The 19,051-nt window shown below is 39.9% G+C and overlaps 1 protein-coding gene and 1 non-coding gene across 13 annotated transcripts in view; one reads left to right on the top strand and one right to left on the bottom strand.

Annotated features, from left to right (window-relative positions):
- Positions 1 to 19,051, top strand: part of Cadps (calcium dependent secretion activator) — a 439,844-nt gene that overhangs the window by 147,803 nt on the left and 272,990 nt on the right. The gene's annotated exons all lie outside the window — the stretch shown is intronic.
- LOC127238335 (U6 spliceosomal RNA) lies at positions 12,492 to 12,598 on the bottom strand. Its single transcript, XR_007835920.1, has one exon. It is a non-coding gene; the product is annotated as a U6 spliceosomal RNA (small nuclear RNA).

Genomic DNA, 19,051 nt, shown 5'->3' with positions numbered 1-19,051 from the left:
AAAATCACAGAAGAAAATTTGCCCAAGCTAAAGAAGGACATGCCTATAAAATAAAAGAGGCTTACAGAACATCAAATAAACTGGACCCAAAATAAAAGTCCCCTCACCACATAATGATCAAAACAATAAACATACACAATAAAGAAAGAATATTAAGAGCCACAAAGAAGAAAGACGAAGTAACATATAAATCTAGACCTATCAGAATTACACCCGACTTCTCAACAGAAAGAATGAAAGCTGAACGGACAAAACAGCCCTACAGATTACAGCCAGGATATCTGAATCTTCTTCGAATCCCCCCAAGACAGCACCCCTTACCAGCAGGAAGTAGTTTGGAAAGAACAACGCCCAAATTCCCAAATATTGTCTATAAATGTTTGTTTTCATTTAATTGGACTTTGTTATATAAAATTAAATAAAATAAAAAAAGAAGGAAATAATCTTGTAATTCAGCAAGGTTTAGGGTATCACAATGCAGTTGCAGTGATTTTCTTTAAAAATCATTTATTGATAAATAAAATATGAGTCACAATAGAAATTATAAAAAAAAGAATGAAAGATGAAGATCCTGGTAATGTGTTATGCAGACACTCAGGGACCATGGATGCCAGCCCAGAATACTTTTCCCAGCAAAGCTTTCAATAACCATAAATGGAGAAAACAAGATATTCCATGATAAAATCAAATCTAAACAATGCCTGTGCATAAACCTAGCCATACAGAAAGTACTAGAAAGAAAACACCAACCCAAGGAAAGCACCTATGTTCACAAGAACACAGGAAAAGATGAGCTTCCAGCAGCAAATACCAAGGAATGGAATTGAACACACAATGTCATCACCAACAGCAAAACAAAAATAACAGGAACTAGCAAACACTGGTCATTAATATCCACTAATAAATTATCATAATTCATATAAAAAGACACAAGCTAACAGATTGGATACCACAACGAAATCTATCCTTCTGCTGAATATACGAAACACACCTCAAACTCACAGACAGACGTTACCTCAAGGTAAAGGGTTGGGAAAAAATTTCCAATCAAATGGACCTAAGAAACAAGCTGGTATAGCTATCCTAATATATAACAAAATAGACTTCAAACTAAAATCAATCAAAAAAAGATAAAGAAGGGCATTTCATATAAACCACAGGGAAAAAAATCCATCAAGAAGAAATCTCAATTTTGAGCATCTATGCCCCAAACACAAGGGCCCCTGCATTTGTAAAAGAAACATTACTAAAGCTTAAATCACAAATCAAGCCCCACACACTTCACACCAAACAGATCTTCCAGACAGAAGCTTAACAGAGGAATAAGGGAACTAACAGAGGTTATGACACAAATGAACTTAACAGACATCTATAAAACATTCCACCCAAACACAAAAGAATGTACTTTCTTTTCAGCACCTCATGGAACCATCTCAAAAATCGATCTCATACTTGGTAGCAAAGGAAACCTCAACAGATTTAAAAAAAAATGGAATAAATCCCTGTAGCCTACCAAATCACCACAGATTAAAGTTAGAATTCAACAGCAACACTAATTTCAAAAATTCCACAAACACATGGAAATTGAACAATGATCAACTGAACCACCACTGGGTCAAGGAAGAAATAAAAGACTTCCTAAATTTTAATGAAAATGACCTCACAACATACCTAAACTTAAGGGACATAATGAAAGCAGTGCTAAGAGGAAAGTTCATAGCATCAAGTGCCCACATGAAGAAGCTGGAAAAGTCCCACACTAGTTAATGAACAAAACAACTGAAAGCACTAGAACAAGAAGAAGCAAACTCACCCTGGAGGAGTAGATGGCAAGAAACAGTCAAACTGAGAGCTGAAATCAATAAACTAGAAACAAAGAAAGCAATGCCAAACATCAATATGACAAAGAGTTGATTCATTGAGAAATTCAACAAAATAGACAAACCTTTATCCAAACTAGCCTCAAGACACAGAAAGAATATCCAAATTAACAAAATCAGAAACAAAAGGAGGACATAATAACAAACACTGAGAAAATCCAGAGAATCATCAGGTCATACTTCAAAAACCTGTATTCCATAAAATTGAAAAAAATTTAAGAAAATTGGCAATTTTCTAAATAAGTACCACATACCAAAATTAAAACAAGAACAAATAAGCAATTTAAACAAACCCATAACCCCTAATGAAATAGAAGCAGTCACTAAAATCTCCCAACCAAAATAAGCCCAAAGCTGTATGATTTCACTGCAAGTTCTACCAGAAATTCCAAGATGAGCCAATACCAATACTCCTCAAACTGTTCCACACAAGAGAAACAGAAGGGTCATTGCCAAACTACTTTTTTATGAGTACTCAAACCACACAAAGACACAACAAAAATAGAATTCTAAACCAATCTTCCTCATGAACATTGCTGCAAAAATACTCAACAAAATACTGGCAAACAGAATCCAAGAACACATCAGAAAAATCTTCCACCATAATGAAGTGGACTTCATCCCAGAGGTAAGGGGATGGATGGTTCAACATAGGAAAAAAATCTGTCAATGTAATCCACAGGATCATCTCACTATGTGCTGAGAAAACCTTTAACAGAATCCAACACCCCTTCGTGATAAAGGTCTTGGAGAGATCAGGGATAAAAGAACATACTTAAACATAATAAATGCAATATACAGCAAGCCAACAATCACCATCAAACTAAATGGAAAGAAACTCAATGTGATTCCTCTTAAATTAGGAGCAAGACAAGGCTGTCCACTGTCTCCATATCTATTCAACATAGTAGTGAAAGTACTAGCTACAGCCATAAGACAACAAAGGAGATCAAAGGGGTACAAATTGAAAAAGAAAAAGTCAAACTGTCACTATTTGCTGATGATATGATAATATACATAACTGACTCCAAAAATTCTACCAGAGAACTCCTACAAGTGATAAACACTTTTAGTAATGTAGCAGAATGCAAGATCAACTCAAAAAAATCAGTAGTCCTCCTATATACAAATGACAAACAGGCTGAGAAGTAAACCAGAGAAACATCACCCTTCACAATAGCTACAAATAATATAAAATATTTTGGGTAACTCTAACCAAACAATTGAAAGACCTGTATGAAAATAACTTCAAGTCTTTAAAGAAAGAAATCAAAGAAGATATCAGAAAATGGAAAAATCTCCTGTGCTCTTGGATAGGTAAGATCAACATAGTAAATAAAAATGGCAATCCTTTCAAAAGTAATCTACATATTCAATGCAATCCCCATCAAAATCCCAGCACAATTCTTCACAAACCTTGAAAAAAATACTCAACTTCATATGGAAAAAAAAAACCCAGGATAGCAAAAACAATCTTGTACAACAAAGGATAATCTGGGGGCATCACCATGCCTGACTTCAAGCTATACAAAGTAATGAAAACAGCTTGGTAATGTCATAAAAACAGACAGGTGGACCAATGAAAGTGAGTTGAAGATCCTGATTTCAACCCACACGCCTATGAACACCTAATTTTTGACAAAGAAGTTAAAAATATAAAACAGAAAAAAGAATACAGATTCAACAAATGGTGCTGGTATAGCAGGCTGTCAACAAGTAGAAGAATGCAAATAGATTCACATCTATTGCCATGCACAAAACTCAAGTCCAAATGGATCAAAGACCTCAACATAAATCCATCCACACTGAACCTCACAGAAGAGAAAGTGGGAAATACATTTGAACTCATAGGCACAGGAGACCACTTCCTAAATAGAACACCAGTAGCATAGACTCTGAGAGCAACAATTAATAAATGGTACCTCCTGAAATTGAGAAGCTTCTGTAAAGCAAAGAACATAGTCAATAAGACAAAATGGCTTCCTGCAGAATGGGAAATAATCTTCACCAACCCCACATCTGACAGAGGCCTGATCTCCAATATATAAACAAAGAACTCAAAAAACTAGACATCAAACTACCAAGTAATCCAATTTAAAAATGGGGTACAGATCTAAACAGATAATTCTCAACAGAACAATCTCAAATGCCAAAAAGGCACTAAAGATAATGCTCAACATCCTTAGTCATTAGGGAAATTCAAATCAAAAGCACTCTGAGATTCCACCCCAATTATAATGTCTAAGGAAAAAAAGAAAAAAGAAACCAAAGACAGCTTATGCCGAAGTAGAAAGGATGTAGAGAAAGGAGTACACTGTTCCATTGCTGGTGGGAGTGAAAACTTGTACAGCTACTGTGGAAATCAGTATGGCAATTTCTCAGAAAATTAGGGATCAACCTATCTCAAGACCCTGCAATATCACTGTTGGGCATATACCCAAAGGAGACACATTCACACCATGAGGACATTTGTTAAACTATGTTCATAGCAACATTATTTGTAATAGCCAGATCTTGAAAACAACCTAGATGCACCTCAACTAAAGAATGGATAAAGAATATGTGGTGTATTTACCCAATGGAGTACTACTAAGTGGTAAGAAACAATAACATTCTAAATATTGTAGGCAAATGGACATAACTAGAAAGAACTATGCTGAGTGAGGTAACCCAAAACAGGAAAGATGAATATAGTATGTACTCACTCATAAGTGGACACCAGACATAAAGCAAAAGATACCCAGCCTATAATCCACAACCTCAGGGAAGCTAGAACCCTCTTCCAAAAACAGATGGAAGCAGACACAGAAATCCACAACTAACCACTGGGCCAAGTTCCTGTGGTACAGTCAAAGTGAGGAAGGAGTGATAATATGAACAAAGGAGTCAAGACCATTTGGGGGAAACCCACAGAATCAGCTGACCCGAACTAGTGAGAGTTCGCTGACTGAGGTTTGACAGATGGGGAACCTGCATAAGACTGAACTAGACTCCCTTAGTATAGGTGACAATGGTGTGACTGGAACAATATATGAGGCCACTGGCAGTGTGTTCAAGATCTAACACTAATGCACAAACTTACTTAGTGAAGCCCATTCTATATGGAGAGATACCTTGCTCAGCCTAGACACAGGAGTGTGGGGTGTATAGGTACCTTGGTCGTAACTCAACTAGAAGATGGGACAGATTTAGTAGACTTCCTATGGGGATGCCTTACCCTCTCTGAGGAGCAGATGGGAGGTAGAGGGGAGTCAGGGGAGCAGGAGGAGAGGGGAACTGGGGTTGTAATGTAAAAAATAAATTAATAAAATAATTTAAAAAACTGTTAGCAACTGGAGAGAGGCTCTTGCAAAGTTGTTCTGTATGCAGAATGGTCTAGAAGACATAATCTTTCCATTTCGTGAATTTATTAAGCATTTAGCAAGCAAAATTAAGAGAACAAAAAGCAAGTAGGAGATAAATAAAAGCAGAAGATAAATAACAAGATCTCATCAATTCAGGCACTGGCAACATCCAGCAGAAATCACGGGAAAGCCATGTTCAAACAACTATGCTGAAGTCACTGACTAAGACAATTCCATGAAAGACTGTCTCCCCTGTAGATGAGTTTCTGGCTTCTCATTTCTACACGGCACTTTTATGCCATGAGATAAACAAGTAACCTCTGCTGGAGATGTTTTACCTTCTGGCTGTTCTCACGGGAGTGGTGCTTTTAATAATTTCAGCCATCTGTTGTTTTCTTCTCTCTGCTGCAGAGTTAGGGGGCAGTCTGAACCAGGACAGGGAGCTTTGGAGGACACTGGAAATAAACATGCTTGAAATTTAGACAGGGGCAGAGGAGTTCCTTGCTCCCTAAGTCTGCTTGCTTGCAACAAGTTTAAACCAGGTATGACAATTTACTAATACAAATCTATCATTAGGGCCAGAAGAAACATACCCCAAAGGAAAATTATTTCCCACTTCCTACCCAGAGAAAAATCTCTCCAATTATTCACTGGGACATTACCTGAATTATGGATCATTTATGAGACAGAGCTAGAATCTCAAAACATCAGCCAAGACCAATGCTTTTGAGCTGGGTGAACAGCCATGCGTTTTTCTTGAACTACATACACCCTTCCTCAGTTACCTCCGTTAGGTACATTGCCTCACGTGGAGCTTCCCAGAAGAGGGCCACTAAAAGCAGGGGAAAGAGTTCTTTCCTTTCTATGGTGTGTTCATTGACTGCAGAACAACTGAAAATTCTGGGAAAATACAAGTTCATGTATTCACAAAAGCTGGGTCTGAGTGATGTCACTGGTATAGGGGCATCTGTCATCTCAGAAATCCTCAGCATGTGTCACTAGCAACTTTAGTTTCGGTATCATCTCCATTTTTAGCACAAAGCTGAGAATGAGCAAATGAATGTGAGCCTGCCAGGCAACAAGAAGAACAAAATGGGGGTTTTACTTAAGAGCACAAGTGAAGAAATGAGATGGTAGTTGAAGTAACAGAAACCTAAAGGAGACCTACACCTGTCCTTTAATACTGAGAAGTCGTACACAGTATATGATGAGTCAAACAAAAGTCCTAATCACAGTAATATGGGCACAGCACAGACAGGGATCTCATGCTCCAGCCCTCTAGCAGGAGAGGTTAGTGGGATAGTTTTAGGGAGCAGAAGGGAAGGTTTTCTGAGAGTAAAAGATGAAGTTACAGGGCCGGAGTTACAGTTCAGTATGTAAATAGCTTTCCATGAATGTTTTAGGCCCTGAGTTTGAATCCTCAGAATGATGTAAGTCCAGGTATGGCAGCATGCATCTGTAATCCCAAAGTTCCTGTGGCAAGATAGGAGAGGTGCAGACAAGAGACCCTAGAGTTTCATGGACCAGCTAAGCCTGGTATACCCAATGATAAACAAGAGACCCATCTCAAGCAAGGGAGAAAGCAATAGACTGACATCCGAACTTGTCCTCTGACCTGTACATATGAGCCACAGCATATGAATGCCAGCACTCATGTGAATGAGCGTGTGTGCAGGCAGCACACACATAGTAAAAGAGTGGCATTGCCTTTTATACCAAGTACAGATGAAACAACTATGTCACATTTTATTTTTTTCTAAGCAGTATTCTGTCACCCTGGCTAGCCTCTAACTCACAGAGATTCATCTATATCAGCTGAAATTGTGTAGTGTCTTGTTTGCTTCTTTTCCGTCACTAGAATGTAAGCTTTAAGAGAGGCGTACATTGACCCATTCATTGCTATGTCCTCAAAATACCAAATCTTGCCTGAAATGGAGTATCTGATGCCCTAAAAAGTAAGAAAGGGAGAGAAGGAGGGAGGGATGGGGGAGGGAGACAAGGAAGGAGGGAGGGGGAGGAAGGGAGGAAGGGAGGGGGAGGGAGGGAGGGAGGAAGGGAGGAAGTCTGAGTTCAGTGATACCGTGTGATTACTTGGCATCACTTACTAAAAATTCATTCCATTCCCAGGAGTTTACTTGGGGACACTGATTTTAGATGATGTACCCTGAAGGAGAGAGACAGCAGGAGAACTGAATTGAACTTTGCAGTTCGTGTGCCTGCTGTCTCATTAGAAATCTCTACATATCTTTTAGTACTGCACATTTGCAACCAAAAATTCCATCTTTGTGTGACTTGCTTGTGTTTTCTGCTTGAAGTAATGGTACCTGGCCTTTCCCCATCTCCTGTAGCTGTGCCCCACTAATGCAACATGGGTCAGTGCAAATCTGAGAGCCTGCTATTCATTTTGAAGCTCTGCCTGGAGCCTGCTGCTTCAAAAATTCTGTCTTTAAATCACCATTAATCCCACTAGAGAAAGCACTGGCAATAGAATTCAATTTCAGCTTCCTGGCAGGACAAGCCAAATGCCAGCAGTCTCTGAGGGCTGCAGCAAGACTTCCTGGGAGCAGTCTCTAGCCCTCACAGCCAGGATCATGACTGACAAAGTCCTGTATTGGAGGTTCAAAAATGCCTTAAATTCACCGCAGGACTGCCCTCCAGTGCTAGAAATCTTCCCTAAATTTAGTGACTTCTGGAAAAGTTCTCAAGTCCTTGGAGCTGTGTCATACATTTCCAGGATTTATTAAGTAAGGCCATTTCAGTTGGAGGTGTAAATCACATGCCCATAATTTTCCGCGAGTCCAGTACAGCTGCTCTCCTACCCTGTAAGGTGAGTCTTCTGTCAGCCGCATAAGCCTCTAATAATATGTATGTCACATAGTGGTACTTACCTTTGCAAACAGATGTGTCTGAACAGAGTGCTGAGGTCATCACAAAGTATTTGAAATGTGAGCTCTGGGGCAAAGGTTTCTCTGCTTGGCCCCTCTGACTTGTCCTGTCACCTTGGGCATGAGACTTCTCCCTGTGGCTCAGGTCCTTAACTAATGACCACATTTCCTGTATAGGGTCATTGTGATGGCTTTACTCCAACTATACTATCAGTGTAGTAAGGTAGCTGATTATTTTTTAATTATTTTTATTTATTTTTCTTATTTTACATATCTATCTCAGTTCCCGTTCCCTCCCTCCTTCTCTCACATCCTCCCATGCCCCCTGACCAGGCTACCATCCCATCCCATCCCTCACCCCACTCCACAGGGAGGGTGATACCTTCCTGGAGGGGTCAACAAAATCTGTCAAGTCATTTGGAGTAGGGAATAGGCCCTCCCTCCTGCCTCTAGGTTATAAGGGAGTATCTCTCCATGGGGAATGTGCTCCCAAAGTCCTTTTGTGCACCAGAGATACCTGCTGGTTCCATTGTCAGAGGTCCCTTAGACTGCCCAGGCCTTCTAACTAAGACCTATGTTCAGGGGGGTCTGAGTCTGCCCAATTCTGGATTGCCAGCTATCAGTTTGGAGGCCCATTAGCTCCTCCTTGTTCAGGTCAGCTGTCTCTGGGTTTCTGTAGCCTGGTCTTATCTTCTCTCTCTGTATCTGGATTCCAGTTTGGCTCAGTGGTTAGCTGTGGGTGTCTATTTCTGTTTCCATCAGCTACTAGATGAGGGCTCTATGATGGTGCATAACTTAGTCATCAATCTCATTATCAGGGAAGGGCATTTATAGTAGCCTTTCTACTGTTGCTCAAATTATTAGTTGACGTCAGTCTTCTAAGTCTCTGGACTTAGAAGTCTAAGAAGACTAAGTCTAAGTCTCAAGTCAGTTTTCTCTTCAAACCTATAATGGCTCCATCTTTTATGGTATCTCTCTCTGTGTCTGTCTGTCTCTCTCTCTCTCTCTCTTTCTCTCTCTCTCCCTCCCTCCTCTCATCTACTCCCCCCTGACTCAATCTTCTTAGTCTCATGTGCTTTTGTCTCTTTCTCCTAGCTCCCTCTCCACTCACTGCCCCCCCCAATATGCTCAGGAGATCTTGTTCCTTTCCCCTTCTGTGAGGGAATCTAGTATCCTAGTTTCTCTGGCAGTGTGAATTATAGGCTGGTAATCCTTTGTTCTATGTCTAAAATCCACATATGAATGAGTACATACCATGTTCCTCTTTTTGTAACTGGGTTACCTCATTCAGGATGGTTTCTTCAAGTTCCACCATTGCCTGCAAAATTCAATATTCCATTGTTTTTTTTCATCAGAGTAATATTCCATTGTGTAAATGTGCCACATCTTCTTTATCCATTTTTCAGCTGAGGGGCATCTAGGTTGCTTCCAGGTTCTTGCTATAACAAATAACACTGCTACGAATATAGTTGAACAGATGTCTTTGTTGCATGGATGTGGATCATTTGGGTATATGCCTAAGAGGGGGATTGCTGGGTCCAGTGGTAGACATATTCCCATTTTCCTGAGGAACCACCATACTGATCTCCAAAATGGCTGGACAAGTTTGCACTACCACCAGCAGTTTAGGAGTGTTTCCATTTCTTCACATCCTCTCCAGCATAAGTTGTCATTGGTGTTTCTAATTTTAGCCATTCTGGCAGGAGTAAGATGGTATTTCAGAGGTGTTTTGATTTGCATTTCCCTGGTAGCTAAGGATGTTGAGCACTTTCTTAAGTGTCTTTCAGCCTTTTTGATATCCTCTATTGAGAATTCTCTCTTCAGTTCTGTACCCCGTTTTTTAATAGGGCTATTTGGTGTTTTAGTGACTAGTTTCTTGAATTTGGTCTTGTCAACTGTGTCCTTTGCCTTACAGAAGCTTCTCAGTTTGAGGAAGTCCCATTTACTAATTGTCAATCTCAGTGACTGTGCTACTGGTATTAAGTACAGGAAGGGATCTCCTGTACCAATTTGTTCAAGGGAGGTCCCACTTTCTCTTCTAAGAGGTTCAGTGCAGCTGCATTTATGTTAAGGTCTTTGATCCACTTGGACTTGAGTTTTGTGCTTGGCAATAGGCATTGGTCTATCTGCAGTCTTCTACACACCATCATCCAATTGTGCCAGCACCATTTGTTGAAGATGCTTTCCTCCTCCCATTGTATACTTTCAGCTGTTTTGTCAAAAATCAGGTGTTCTTAGGTGTGTGGGTTAATGCCAGGATTTTCAATTTGATTCCATTGGTCTACCTGTCTATTTTTGTGCCAATACCAAGCTGTTTTCAGGACTATAGCTCTAGAGTAGAGCTTGAAGTCGGGGATGGCAATGCCTCCTGAAGTTCCTTTATTGTACAGGGTTGTTTTGACTATCCTATTTGATTATTATTCTTTCAAGGTCAGTGAAGAATTGTGCTGGGATTTTGATGGTGATTGCATTTAATCTGTATATTGTTTTTGCGAGATTGCCATTTTTAATATGTTGATCCTACCTATCTAGGAGCATGGAAGATCTTTCCATTTTCTGGTATCTTCTGTAATTTCTTTCTTTAAAGACACAAAGTTCTTGCTATATAGGTCTTTCACTTCTTTGGTAAGTGTTGTCCTGAGATACTTTATGTTGTTTGTGGCTATTGTAAAGGGTGATGTTTCTCTGATTTCTTTCTCCGCCCCTTTGTTGTCTGTACATAGTAAGGCTACTGATTTTTTTTTTTTTTAGTTTATCTTGTATCTTGCTAGTTTGCTGAAGGTATTTATCAGCTGGAGGAGTTCCCTGGTAGATTTTTTTGGGTCGATTATGTAAACTATCATATCATCTGCAAATAATGAAAGTTTGACTTCTTCCTTTCTAATTTGGATCCTTTGATCTCCTTTTGTTGCCTTGTTGCTTTAGCTAGAACTTCAAGTACAATATTGAAGAGATATGGAAACAGTGGGCAGCCTTGTCTTGTTCCTGATTTTAGAGGGATTGGCTTAAGTTTCTCTCCATTCAGTTTGATGTTGGCTGTTGGTTTACTGTATATTGCTTTTATTATGTTTAGGTATGTTCCTGTTATTCCTGACCTCTCCAAGACCTTTATTATGAAAGGGTATTGAATTTTGTCAAAGGCTTTTTCAGCATCTAGTGAAACGATCATGTGGTTTTCCTTTTTCAGTTTATTTATATTGTAGATCACATTGATAGATTTTCATATGTTGAACCATCCCTCCAAGCCAGGGATAAAGCCTACACGGTCATGGTGGATGATGTCTTTGATGTGTTCTTGGATTCAATTTGCCCGTATTTTGAGTATTTTTGCATCAGTGTTCATGAGGGATATTGGTCTATAGTTCTATTTCTTAGTTGTGTCTTTGTGTGGCTTGGGTACCAAGGTAATTGTGGCCTCATAAAAGAGTTTGGTAATGATCCTTCTGCTTCTATTGTGTGGAACAATTTGAGGAGCATTGGTATTAGGTCTTCTTTGAATTTCTGGTAGAATTCTGCACTGAAGCCTTCTGGCCCTAGGCTTTTTTTGGTTGGGAGGCTTTTGATGACTGCTTCTATTTCATTAGGGGTTTTAGGTCTATTTAAGTTGCTTATCTGTTCTTGATTTAATTTTGGTAAATGATAGTTATCCAAAAATTTGTTCATTTCCTTTGACTTTTCAAATTTTGTGGAGTACAGGTTTTCAAAATATGACCTGAAAATTGTCTGGATTTTCTCAGTGTCTGTTGTTATGTCCCCCTTTTCATTTTTAATCTTTTAATTTGCATGTTCTCTCTCTGCTTTTTGGTTAGCTTGGATCAAGGTTTGTCTATCTTGTTGATTTTCTCGAAAAACCAACTATTTGTTGCATTGATTTTTTGGTATTGTTTTCCTGGTTTCTATTTTATTGATTTCAGCCCTCAAATTGATTATTTCCTGGCATCTACTCCTCCGGAGTGAATTTGCTTCTTTTTGTTCTAAGGCTTTCAGTTATGCTGTTAATTCTCTAATGTGACTATCCTCCATTTTCTTCATTTGGGCACTTAGTGCAATGAACTTCCCTCTTAGCACTGCTTTCAAAGTGTCCCATTCTCTGAATTCTAAGAAGTCTTTAATTTCTTCCTTTATTTCTTCTTTGACCCAGGTATGGTGCAATTGCACATTGGTCAGTTTTCATGAGTTTGTAGGGTTTCTACAATTTGTGTTGTTGAATTCCAACTTTAAAGCATGGTGGTCTGATAAGATTCAGGGGACTATTCCAATTTTTCATATCTGTTGAGGTTTGTTATGTTGCCTAGTATGTTGTCAATTATAGAGAAGGTTCCACGTGGAGCTGAGAAGAAGGAGTATTCTTTTGTTTGGATGGAATGTTCTATAGATGTCTGAAAAATATGGAACGCTTCACAAATTTGCGTGTCATCCTTGCACAGCGGTCATGTTAATCTTCTCAGTATATTTCCAATTTTAGGATATGTGCTGCCAAAGCGAGCATTGCTGATATATTTTAATTAATTAAAATTATATACAAGTTTAATTCTTATTTCACTAGCCACATTTCAAGTGTTTGATGGCTATATATGACAAGTAGCTACCATACTAAGCAATGCAATGGGATGAATCTCCTTTTTAACTTTATTTGTATTTTTAATGGTGTATTTGTGTATGACAGCATGTGCAGGTATGTGAGTGCAGGAGCACCTGGAGGACAGACGGGGGTGTAGGATTCCTGGATCAGGGTTTGTAGGTGTTTGTGAGGTGCTGATGTGTTTGGCAGGACTGAACTTGTGTCCTCTATAAGAGAAGTACATGCTCTTCACCTCTAAGCGTTCACTCCAGTGCCTTGATGAGTATAGTTCTATCAGGCAAACTATTACCACAGACAGGCTTACAGTCACACAATTACTCCTGCATTTCCTGTACTCTTATCCATCCATCCCTGTTACCAGCTGCTCTTGAGTTGGTCGTTTTCTTTGGATGGCGGCGTGCATGCATGCGTTCATGCATGCTTGTGCCTTTTTCTGTAAGTGTTCATGTACACATATAAGTGAAAGTCAACTGCAGTTGTTGCTTCTCAGGAGCTGTCCACCTAGTTTGTTGAGACAGGGATCTCTTGTTGGCAGGTAGCTTAACACATAGAGAGGCTGGCTGGCCAGTAGCTTCAAGGATTCACCTGCCTCCACACCCCAGGACTGAGTGAGACTACAAGCATATGCCACCATGTATGGCTTTTTTATGTGGGTTCTGAGCCTGGAACTCAGGTTCTCATCTTACACAGCAAGCACTTTACTGACTGGGTGGTCTCTATCCTGGTGAGCTGGAAGTATTCATGCAACTTCCTCTTAATTTTCCTCGTCACCTATCCATTCAGTCCTTGACAAGACTGTACCTGGGTCTTCTGACATTTTGAATTCTCTGAGGTATCCTCTTGAGCTTCCCAGCTGAGCTTCTGAACCCCTTATCATTCCTCCTGTGCCAAGCTCAGCCAGCACTGTGAGTGTCTCAGGGCTGAGATCACATTTCAATGGTGCATGTGTGTTCGCATAGCCCCTGCTTGAAATAGGCATTCAGACATTTGCAGGAATGAGTTAGCATGTGACTCACTATGCCAGCCTCTGCTGGTCCTCAGAGAAACATCTACGCCCTGAGGCAAGGCTCACAGATGTGAGCCTGTAGGTGCTGCTTTGAGGCCAGGTGGCCAGGGAGTACATTTTTCAGGCATCTCTTTTCCAGGACTCTCCAGGGTTGCCATGTTCTCTCGTCATAGTTCAGCATCTGTGCGCCCATACACAATCTTGCATGCCTATGTGTGAAGTGAGGTGGCCTTCAGCTTACTATGACAGTCTTGTCATCCTGGGATCTCATTCAAAATTACCAGGCAATAGCAGAATATAAATATATAGATATAGATATAGATATAGATATATATATATATATATATATATATATATATATATATATATATCCTCATGTAGTATCTTAGACAGAGCTGCTGATTTCAGGTTCTCATGGTTTACAGAGGTAAGTTCTTTGCCAGTAGAGGGTGGAACCTCATAAATGGGATTAGTAACCTTATAGACTGGAACCCCAAGAGGACTAAAATCCTCAATCGCACACCCCTTCCCCCCTCACCCCACCCGAATGAAGACACAAGGAAGAAACCTGCAACTCTAAGAATGCCTTTCCTCACCAGAACCCAACAATGTTGGAACTCTGATCTTCAACTTCCAGTCTCCGAGAATAATGTTTGTTGTGTGAGCCAAGGCATTCATGGTAATTCTGCTAAAGAAGCTCTCCCTGACTGATAGTTTCCATTCTGTCTCTACTGCTATAGCTCTGGAGACTTAAACACCATCTGTCAGTTCCCCTAACTAGGAACTGAGGTACATCCTCCTCGATACAATGAGAAATGATGTTGTGTTTGACTGGATCCTACATTCAGTGACACAGTGAGTCATGAATAAGGTTCCCAATTCTGTCTTTAAAATACAGAAACCATCACTAATTGGATGATCCAGTATTACGGACTCAGTGGTTGTCATTGGATGATAAGAACTAATATTCACTTCTAGAATGCTTACCATGTGTGATCAATGCCTGGCCTAAATTACTTAACAGTGCTAGAGAGATGAGGGAAAGAGAGTGCAGAAAGCAAGAACCATGTGTTTTAACAGCCTACTCTTTGAAGACACAAACTGTCACTTCCCTCAAAGACTTCTGCTTTTCTGGAAGTATATCACCTAGCCCAGCACCAGGTTGAGGGAAAAACAAAAGTCAGTCTCTTCAAAAACTTTATGAATATACCATTGTTGTAAAACATTTCTTACAAGCAAGCTTGAAAGGTATCTTTAGCTTATATCTACTTATCTAGCTTATCAGATTAAAAAAAAAAAAACATGGATTTGGACTGGAGATAAACTCGGTTGCCACTTAAGTAGGAGGAAGTAAGTTTGATCTTCTGAGCCTGTGAAAAAGAAGCCAAGCATGGTGGTGCAAGCTTGCAATATAAACACTGGGGAAGCACAGACTGAGAGTGATCCCTGGGGCTTACTAGACAGACACCCCAGCCTATTTAGTGAGAGACCTTGTATAGAGCCTGGAGAACAATGCGTAAAGTTGTCACATGGCATCTACATGAGTGCACATGCATGTGTGGCAAGCCTCCACACCTACACACAAATCCTACATTCACAGTATATATTCATATAGCATTAAAGAAAAGAATCAGCAAGCTTTTCTGCAAATGGTAAGTTAGGAAATAGTTTAGGCTTTATCTTAAGAGTGTTTTTTTCTTAATGGCCAATGTCTAGAACCCATTTCAGTTCAAATTAATTGCAATCTTTTGGAATGTGAGACCAGATATCAGTAGTGAATGTTCCCAGGAGATGCTGAAATGCAGCTCAGATTAACAAGAACTAATGACACAGGGCCAGCCCAGATGGAGCTTCTCGTGAAGAAATATGCTGCTGCTTCAGAAGAAAGTTTAGATAGATATAATGAAGCAAGCAGGAAGGAATAAATGCCTTCTCCCTCTCCCACCCTGCAACCTCCTTCAGTGCCCCCTGTTTGCATAGACTAAGAGAGAAAGAGATGCTTTGCAAACCACATAACCTGGACTTGCAGGTGGGCAACATGACTTAATAGTAGCCTGGTTTACCTCTTAGGAAATTGAACATTCAAATATACTTTTCCATACATATCTGATTTTCATGTAGCAACAAGGCACTTAGTCTTCCTATGAACAAAAGCACCTTCTGTTTCTAAAATAAGAGTGACAAATTCTACTATCAGGCACTGCATCCCAGGTAAGACTTTAATTGCTGTAAGATTTATCACAGTCACCTCTGAATCTTACTTTACCTAAAGACAAACTATAAATGTAACTTCTACATAATGTAGTGAGTTCCTTACACATGGAAACTAGCAGAGTCCAATTATAGGATAGGGTAATGGCATCCAGACAATGGCCTCTTAGGAAAAGCAGTAACTGGAGACATCCTTTCACCGTTCTTTTCTGGACCCCTGAAGCTGAGTGCTCATGAAAAGAGTACCATGCAATTACTCATTGGCGGTCATCTGGCTCATGTTAGAGCTGGCTAAGGCTAAGGATGCTGTCGATATCTGTCTTCTACAAAGCACCTCTCCCATCTTTATACTAGCCCACTTTCTAGTGGTCATGAGGTTTGGAAGGACTGTGATTCTGTAGCAAGGGCCATTGTTGCACTTTGTGAAATTGGTTCTTTGATAGAGATGGCACTATGCAAGATGATCTGTTTATATATCAGTGCTTGGGTTGTCCCTGAAGGGTGCTGCTTTTAGAAACATCATGCACCAAGAAAACACATCCATAGCCACATTTCAGTTATGACTACTTTCTATTCTGTTCTACCAGGTGAATGGCTGATACCTCCAGGATATGTTAGTAAAGGCTCAGTGTGGGTCTTGGTTGTTGCCATGTTAGGTCCTCAGAAGTATCCCAGACCAGGTCAGCACTGGAGATGGGAAATTCATGTTAAACCGCACTTATCATCTGCCCCCGTTATGACTGCACTATTATACATGGGCCCATGGAATAAGCAGGAAGAGGCAGGGAAGAGGCTGTAAGACAGCAGCAGACAATGACAGTAGGTACAGCTCATTCAAAGTAGTCCCCACTGCTACGGCTGCCTTTCTCTGGATCTTCAGATGAAGCATGAATGCCATGACTATAATGTGTGGGAGTCTCGCACTTTTCAGACTATAGTCACTTCCTGATTTACAGTTTATACTTCTCAATCTAAGGTCTTGTCTCACATCTCATGCTCAAAATGAGACAGAATTCTGTTGCTGTATCACCCCCACCCACCTGGCAGCTCTCTTAAAGACTTCTTCTCTCTTAAGCAGAGGCCATGATCTCAAATAATTGCATTAACAGCAGAAACAAGTGAAGTCAGCTTTTTGTAAGAATGAAGATGAATCAGAGAGTAAATTCTGGCTGGGAAAACATGATGTCCTGAGTTCGGATCCTCAGCAAACACAAAAATGTGATCACAGCAAACATAAAAATGTGATCGCAATACTAGGAGGATCCTTGGGGCTTGTCAGTAGCAAACCAGTCTAGCCAGCCAGTGAGCTCCATGTTCAGTGGGAGACCGCTGACTCCACATAGACACATACAAGCAAACACTAAGATCCACATGTATGCAACCTGTATACAGCCGCGCTCACACACACACACACACACACACACACACACACACACACACACACACGAGAGAGAGAGAGAGAAAGAGAGAGTCAGCTTTACTTGTTATGATCTGTAATACAAGAATAATGCACAATACAAGCAGAATTATGATTCCCTACTTAAAAAAAAAAAAAAACTTGACAGTATCTTCCTTCTTTCTCTGTGTACCAGGAATATACCAGCAAGTGGTCAGAATTTAGGCTAGGTGATGAATAAGTATCTTATCTTATAATTACAGCTGTTGATGATCCCAGCTCTAGTACCATCAATGACATCTTCTAAAATGCTGAGAGATATACAAGGTTAATTGTTTGATACTCTGGCCTCCAAAAGCAAGAATACTTTTACCTGCTAAAAGTCTTAGTATTTATTTCAGTTTTTGCCTCCTCCTGAAAGCCACAAGACTCCATTCTTCCTGCTAAGGTAGCTTCTAGCTTTCTTCCACCATTCTCGGCTTATGTTCCTTCCTTCGGGGGTAGCATCCTCAACTCATCTCCCATTGCCCTCTTGAAGTCTTGTTAATCCTCCCATATAGGAAGTTACATCTAGAAGCTTTTCCACTTACTAATTAAAAGGCAAATGTGTCTCCTGGGAAATGTGGCTCAAAAAGTTATTAACACATCAGTGTGAATTAACTGAACAACTAGAAACAAAACCATTATATAATGCCAAGAACATTTCTATCCGAAGGGTTGTACAAATATATGACCCAAATATAAGCTAAATTGTTGTGCCTTGCAACTTCTCCCATGAATGAAGAACAGACTACACCTTACAAAACAATGACTCAGTTATCACCTGTGCATCACTAGGCACTGACATTTAAGTGTTGGTCTTGGCTAACAACCTGTCTAGATTTTTGATCTGCTGTTCCTTCCCCACAGTAGCAACAGTTGGAGGCCATTATCTCAAGATGACATTCTAGTCTTTTGCATTATGCCTTAATTGTGTTTACATTAGGATCTTAAGGGTTTATTGCATACAGTCTTAGATGCATATTTCCTATTATAGGGAAAATGTTTATGAAGCACCTGAGGTAATAACAGAAAAGAAAGATGGGGATAGAGGAATGCATCATCTTTAGCTCAGGTGCAGCCTGGAAAAATTAATTGCACTGTTTTGCCTAGAGGAAATGCTTTATTGCTTGGGGAAAATCAAATGTCAGCCTTTCCTTATTCAAGATGTATTCATTGTTAGGACTAGGAGATTTTTCTACAAATAAATATCTCGAAGGCTGTCAAACCACAGCTACTAACAGAGGAAATCAAAGTGGCATCATTTATCAACACTATTGTTCTTATTCATATTCTGGAAGGTTCCCCTACCCTACAAAATTTATCTCAAGGAAATTTCTGAGTCATCTTCATTTTCCCTCTTCCTTTCTTCCCATGTCACCTCCAAATGCTACTACCATATACATCACCATATACTACATTGCTGCTGCAGGTGCCTGTTACTCAGACGTTTCAAGGGCTTTGTGATAGGTTTTGAAGATTGTTCATAAGGATAAAAGGGTCACAGGCAGCCATCTCTTGTGGCAATCTCTAAAGTATCAGCCTGAGAAAGTCTTTTCAAGACTTGAGCTTTTCTCTGTATCTTAGATGATAGGCAATGATTACTGGAAAGGACATATGGCTATTTCCAGATGACAATAACAAGAACAAAATGAGATTTGCCCAGAATACAGGCCTGGAAGAGTGGGTAGCAGATGGAGTGTCTGAT

Source organism: Phodopus roborovskii, unplaced genomic scaffold (assembly GCF_943737965.1).
Source record: "Phodopus roborovskii unplaced genomic scaffold, PHOROB, whole genome shotgun sequence".
Lineage (NCBI taxonomy): Eukaryota > Metazoa > Chordata > Mammalia > Rodentia > Cricetidae > Phodopus > Phodopus roborovskii.
This window is presented reverse-complemented; position numbering and strand designations above follow the sequence as displayed.